Here is a 6,497-nt window from a genome sequence, read left to right as displayed (position 1 = left end):
ATGACCTACAGCGAGTCAGACAGACATGGACACGCATACCCAGGCGTGGGCGTGCGCCCACACACGCACACACACATACAGGATGACTCACTCCATCTCGGGGAGGGCCACACCTGTGAGGGCTCAGAGGGAGAATGAAGAGGGAGCCCCATTGGGCAAGGCAGGGAGGCAGGCGGAGGGAGGAGGCAAGTGCTTGGTCACCAATCAGATTCATGCGTGGGATCCACGCGAATTTACTGAGCACCTACTGTGTGAATGACCAAGTGACAGCAGGGAGCAGACAGAGTCAGCCCCCGCTCTTCTGGAACTGGCCTCCCAGCATAGAAGACAGAAAACAGGGTCCGTCAGCTACTGAAGCCAATTCTGAGCTGGAGAAGAACTGAGAGGTGGTGAGACAGAGCCCGGGGAGGGCAAGGCCCACTTCGGAGGGGATGACCAGCGCCTGAGCTGAAAGACAGGAGGCCGGAGAGTCTTGCAGTCTGAGGAACGACGAGGGCTAAACCCCCAAGACTGGAAGGCGCCTGGCAGGTTTGGGGGACAGCATGAAGGCCGGGGGCTGGACCCTGGTGAGGGAGAGGGAGAGAGCTCAGGAGATGAAGCAGGAGATGCGATCGGGTCGGAGCACGTCAGATTCCCGGGGCACAGAACTGGGGTTCTATGGTCAGGAGGTGGCACGATCTGATTTAAAGACCCTTCTGGTCCTAGAGGGTGGATGAATTAGGAACAGGGTTAGAAGCAGGGAGGCCAGGAAGGAGGCTGAGCTAGTCCCAGGAAAGCCATGGGCACTCACTGAATTCCCCAAACTCAGTGGAACACCCCGTGGGGCCGAGGCAAGGCACAGGGAGGTCTCACTCCGCAGCCCAAGGATCCCAGCGGGAGGAGCAGGCATCAGGGATGCAGGATGCGGGCACAGCAGGTGCCTGAGCGACATCCCGTGGAAGCATTCCCTGGATCACAAAGCTCAGAGGCCCAGCACGAAGATGAGGCAGGAGAGAAAAACTCAAGAATCTTCATTGTGTGAGCAGTCACTGAGCCTGTGGGCAGAGAGGGGCTGGAGGGAGACACCAGGAGGGCTAAGACAGGGTCCTGGGAAGGAGGGATGGGCCCTGCCTTCTGCTGGGTGGCAGGTGTGCCAGGCACTGTGTGAGGGAAGCTGGGGGCAGGGGGCATGGTCAGGCTCGGAGGATGGAAGTCAAGGGCTCATCTGGAGCATGTTAAATTTGAACGGCCCATTGCTAGGTCCCCCATAAGCTTATGCATTAGACAATGCCAGAATGAGAGGCTTAACCTGGTAAATGGATTAGTCAACTGATACAGATGAACTGGGCACTGACTGGGGGCAGGTAGGGCATGACCGGAGGAAAGAGGTCACGGGAGATGTGCCTTTGGGGTTTACATTTTGTCCCTGGTGGGCAGAGCTCCCTGTCTCTTTTTGTCTCTCTCTCTTCTTCTTCCTGATCGGCATGTTCTGAGCTGGTTTCGTCCACCAAGCCTTCCGCCATGATGTCCTGGGCCCAGAGCGATGGAGTCAGATGTCTAGGGACCGAGACCTCTGAAACCATGAGCCCCAAATAAAATTTTCCTCCTGTAAAATTGTTCTTGTCTGATCTTCCGGTCACAGTGGTGAAAGGCTGACGTAAACACTCCTTCACGTCCACGTGCAAATGTCCAGAGGACAGTTGGACACAAAGTCTGGGGGTCAGGCCTAGCTGGAAGCCACCCATGCAAAACTTGCTGGGTTTCAAGTCACAGGACTGGTCAATCAAGAGTCCCAAGAAAGAAAAGGCAGAGATAGACAGAAAGGACAGGCAGACTGAGCCTCCGACTCTCTCGACAACACCTGGGAGAGATTCTTCAGCTTTCCTTTCGGCCATGATGGAAAGACATGGGGAGACATGAAGAGGCTACCCTGGGAACCGAGAACACTGAAACGCTTCAGAATGTCCACATAAGACGAGGACCGCAGAGTGAAGCATCCATTAGCTGGTCCAATGGTGCACGCCCATGGTCCTAGCGACTCGGAGACTGAGGCAGGAGGATCCCAGGTTCAAGGCCCAGCCTGGCAACTTAGTGGGACCCGGTCTCAAAATAAAAAAATAAAAGGAGGACTGGGGATGTAGCTCCGTGGGAGAGCACCCCTGGGTTCAACCCCCAGTACTGCAAAAAAAGGAAAAAAAAAAACTCCTTCCAGTGTGCACCACGGAGGTCTGCGAGCCTTGACGGGTAGGGAGTGTGCGTAGAGGACGCAGGTGGAGGGAGAAATGGTGCTGCAAGGGAAGGGCAAGTCTCCCAGGCTTTTCTGCGTAGCTGGAAGGGAAACAGAGTCAGGAGGAAACTTCCTCCAAGATGGGAGAGATCTGCACCCTCGCCGCGAAGATCCAAGACTTTCTCCCAGTGTGGCCATCCTTCAGAACATCCAGAAGGCTCGTCCTGCAGACAGGAGTGGGTGGGAGGGAAGCAGAGAGGAGAGGAGGAGGAGGCCCCCCACCGGCCACCATTCATCCCTTCAACAAGTCCCTAATAACGCTTCCCATTTAATCTCTAATAACAGCCCAGCCCAACAGCTTTTCAAGATTGGACTAATCCTGAGACTCCCCACGAGGAGCATGTTGTCACCAGCTTCGTTTACAGTTTACAGACTTTGGAAGGTTACAGGTGTCTGAGCAAGAGTGGAGGGTGAGAGTAGAGGAGGAGCTGGGGTTGCCCCCCCATGGCAGGAGAGTCCACAGGAGGGGGGGGGGCAGGAGCAGGAGGAGGATGTGACTGGGGTTCTGGCTGCAGCCCCAGGGGGCGGTGACACTCAGCGCCAATGAGGACAGGAGAACCGGGGGCTACAGAGCCTGGGGCTGGGCTGGAGGCAATGGAGAGGAGCCTGAGGTCTTCATCCCTGAGGTCTCATAGCACTTAGGAAGCAGCTGCCCAGTGAGGAGGCTCAGGATGGGGCCCAGGGGCCCATGGCAGGGCAAGAAATGCAGAAAAGAAAGAGACTCGTCGGCCCTTTACACTGCCCTGGAGAAAGGCTGAACAATCTATTCCGTATCATAAGCCCCATAGTTTTCCTGGAGGCAAACGGTCTGGGTTCACTTCCCACCTCCCCTACTTATTTGCTGTGTGACCTGGGACAAGTAATTTAACCTCTCTGAGCTGCGGTTTCCCTGCATATAAAACAGAGACAGTAATAGTCTTCATGACCATCGCAGACACCCATAAGGCACTTGGGACGTTTCTGGCATGTAGTAAGCCCTGTGTAAGAATTAGTCATCCTCACGGCTGTGATGTCTTGCTCTGCCCTCAGCACCTGCTGCCTTTAGAAAGGCCAGGGCCTCTGAGATTCACTTTACAGGCCCCACTGTGGAAGGGCCCAGAGAGGGAGCCGCTTACTGACGGGATCCGAGAGGCTAAGGCAAGGAGGGGTCATGTGAACTGGGCCTTGAAGGATGCCGAGGAGTGTCCAGGTGGAACAGACGATTTATTTATCCATCCAGCCACTCTCCAGGGTCCCCGAGTGCCTGCCTCTGCCCAGACCTGGGCTGGGTGTGAGGCCCAGTCTCCAGAAAGAACCCGTGCCCGCCCAGCCCCTGCCCTGCCCTGCCCCTCTGGCCCTCCACGGATTCCCTCTGGAGGCTACGTCTGGGTGAGCTGCCTCCTTCCCTGCTCCCCAGCTGCACCCGGCCCCTCTGTACCACCTTCTTCACTTGCCGCTGCACTCTACCCACACTCTACCGCTGTGACAGGACCACTCCCTGTCCACGGCCCTGGCCAGCTCCCGTGCCCCTGACATCAAGCCCAGAGTCCCTCGCGGCGGCTGCATCTTGTCCTGACGTTGGCCCAGGCTCCCCTCTCAGAGCACCGGGCACACCCCTCCTCTGGCCTCTCCCCAGCTATGTCACCTACACCACGCCCTGACTGTCTCCTTCTGTGTCCCCGAGTCTCTCTGAGCACCCTGACTCACCCCATAGCTCCACCCCGATCCTCGCCCCGTCTCCGCCTCTTTCCAGGACGCCCCTGCCCTCTGGGGGTCTCCATCTCTGCCTCCCTCTCCTCCCAGCACCTGAGGCCATTTGCCAGGCGCCGCAGCTGGCCTGCTCCCGGTGCAGCCCCTCAGGGTCCCCTGTGAGCCCCAGTCTGTGTCGGCCGGGTCTGCGCAGCAAGGTCTTTGTCTGCCACCCCTGGGACCTGTGCCTTCTCTTCTCACTGCAGGTCTCTGGAGTCGATTCACTGTCCCTCCACCCGTGGTCAGTCCTGCTGCTCACCTGTGTGCGGGGGCTCCTGTGTCCACGCGGCCTCCACCTGTCCCTCCCTCGGCCTGCCCAGCCAGGTCTGCACACAAGTCGCTTTGAGTGGCCCATTCGGGGGCTGGGGAGGTGCTGGGGACGTGGCCACAGACACTTGAGCCTCATCTGTGAGGTTAGACAGTGAAAAGAGCCACCGCCCAGCCAGAGCCGCGTCCAGGCTCGCGCCACACACCAGGCCCCCCTCTGAGTCCTGCATGTGCCTGCTCCAATCTCACCGTGGCCAGTGAGAGGGGCACCATCCAGACAGCAGGGAACTGAGCCCCCCGCCCCCGCAACGCCCCTCCTGTGCGACCACAGCTGGGCTGGGGGCGGAGAGGGGGCAGAGCTGGTTCTGGGTCACTGTAGGCTGAGACGTCATGACAGCACGAGACCCTCACAGTCACCCTTCCCTCTGATCACTGTCCCTCCCACACCACCACCCACCACCCCATGGCTCCCACTGAGGTCTGGAAACCTCCAAGACTACGCCAGGGTTGGGAGGGCACCAACAGAGACCAGGCCAGGATAAGGGGAAAGAGAGGACAGGGACTTCAGGGAGGTGTTCTGGGGACAGAGTGGCAGGAAGCAGTGCTGCTCAAGCCTAGGGGGCGGAAGACAGAGGTCAGGCAGGGCCCCAGGTGCCTCAGCCCTCAGGGGCCAGGGACAGGGGTCCGTGAGGGTGGAGAGCCCCACTGGGGTGGGGGGAGATGGGCCTAGAGCGAAGCCACTGAGACCAGCGTGGGGGAGGGGAGACACACAGGGCCCCCCAGCTGCAGGGCCAGCACCTGTGCACGCCTGTGCGGGTGGAGCCTCTTCCTGTGAGCCGAGGCGGTTAGTCTCAAAGCGCTTATTGTTCACTTTGCAGGTGAAGACGGCTCCGGGAACGTCGTTTGCCTAAGGACTGTGGCAAGATTTGAGCCACGGGCTTGTCTACTGTGTCAGGGTGAGAGGCCGAGGCGCAGGGACAGTCAGACATGCAGGGACCAAGCCCAGCTTCCCAAAGGGGCGGGCAGGGTCCAGACTGCCCCACTCCTGCCCCCCAGGAGCCTCGAACCTGGAACCTTCCAGCAGCCCGGGATGAGGCAAGTGTGAAGCCCCTCCTCCACCCTGTCCACCCCCAGCTCCCAGCCCACAGGGAAGCACTGCAGAGCCCCGTCCTGTGTACCCCGGGGGGGCCGTGCCCTCCACCCCAGCCCCAGCGCCCTTATCCTCTTGTCTGTCCCTAAGAACTGAGAACAAAGGTGGGACAGCACAAGGGACTGGGGGACTTAAGCCCCTGTCCCTGCGTCCAGAGGGAGGGGCGGGAGAGAGAGGGGAGGGAGGAGGGGTCTTTCTTCCCCTCCAGTTATTTCTTTCTGCTCAGGACCTCTGTTCAGCCCCCCAGTTCACACAGCCCGGGGAGAGGGATGTGGGATGGACGGAGCTTTCAGACAAAGCCCGTCAGACAGGCTGACAAGATGCACCGGGCAGCCCAAGCAGGGTCCCCAAGTGCTGTTGAGGGGTGAATAAGCGAGAAGAGAGCGAAACGGAATCCACAAAGGTGCCCATGGAGAAAGGAGAGATGCACAGATACAAAAAGAGATGGTGCCCAGTCCCCAATGTCCCCGTCCCCGCGGCCCCTTTCTCTGCGTCTGGGAGGTGGGATTGCAGGGATTTTATCTTACATTCCTCTGCACGTGCATCTGGGCCTTCTCGGCCTGCTCTGCAGCCAACGTGTCCTCCATGGGAAGCTGCAGGAAAACAATAAGTGTCATTTCTAAGAGAACGAAATTGTCCACGCAGGGAACAAAGCCCAGCCGGCTGCAGAGGAGCCCCCGACACACTCACTCCGCCACGCAGCTCCTTTCTTTAGGCTCCAGCATGAGCAGGGACAGGGGATTCCAGAAATCTCCAAGGGAGAAAAGGAGAGAGAAGAGGAGAGAGGATAAGCGGACCGAGGGCTAGAGACCCACCGACGCTCCCCCCGCAGGGCCGCAGGGCCGGGCCTGGCGTCAGCAAGGACACCGCTGGGCTCCCCACCCGGCGGCGGCGGCGGCGGCACTTTTCTTATTACAGAGGTAATAGAGCTTCCCGAGCCAGAGCCAGCAACTTGGGGGAAATGACGCTCTGTTTTTTGAATGAGCAGAACTTTGAATGGGAGTGCCCCTTGGAGAGCAGAGAGGCGACACAGGGGGGACACGCGGCAGCAGGAAGCATGTGGGGGACACGCGTGTGCACACGGGG

The 6,497-nt window shown here is 59.4% G+C and overlaps 2 long non-coding RNA genes across 2 annotated transcripts in view; one reads left to right on the top strand and one right to left on the bottom strand.

Annotated features, from left to right (window-relative positions):
- Nucleotides 1–2,544: 2,544 nt before the first annotated feature.
- The window catches only part of LOC124085959 (uncharacterized), a 17,768-nt gene continuing 13,815 nt past the window's right edge, over nt 2,545–6,497 (bottom strand). Inside the window, exons 2-4 of the long non-coding RNA XR_006849639.2 lie at nt 5,939–6,004; nt 4,254–5,175; nt 2,545–3,155 (exon numbers count right to left, since the gene is read on the bottom strand). This is a non-coding gene — a long non-coding RNA (uncharacterized LOC124085959). The remainder of the gene's footprint in view (nt 3,156–4,253; nt 5,176–5,938; nt 6,005–6,497) is intronic.
- Nucleotides 5,575–6,497, top strand: part of LOC124085960 (uncharacterized) — a 7,272-nt gene continuing 6,349 nt past the window's right edge. Inside the window, exon 1 of the long non-coding RNA XR_006849642.2 lies at nt 5,575–6,331. This is a non-coding gene — a long non-coding RNA (uncharacterized LOC124085960). The remainder of the gene's footprint in view (nt 6,332–6,497) is intronic.

The sequence above is a fragment of the Marmota monax genome, unplaced genomic scaffold (assembly GCF_021218885.2).
Source record: "Marmota monax isolate L192 unplaced genomic scaffold, Marmota_monax_Labrador192_F-V1.1 WCK01_AAM20220418_F8-fsc00014, whole genome shotgun sequence".
Classification (NCBI taxonomy): domain Eukaryota; kingdom Metazoa; phylum Chordata; class Mammalia; order Rodentia; family Sciuridae; genus Marmota; species Marmota monax.
This window is presented reverse-complemented; position numbering and strand designations above follow the sequence as displayed.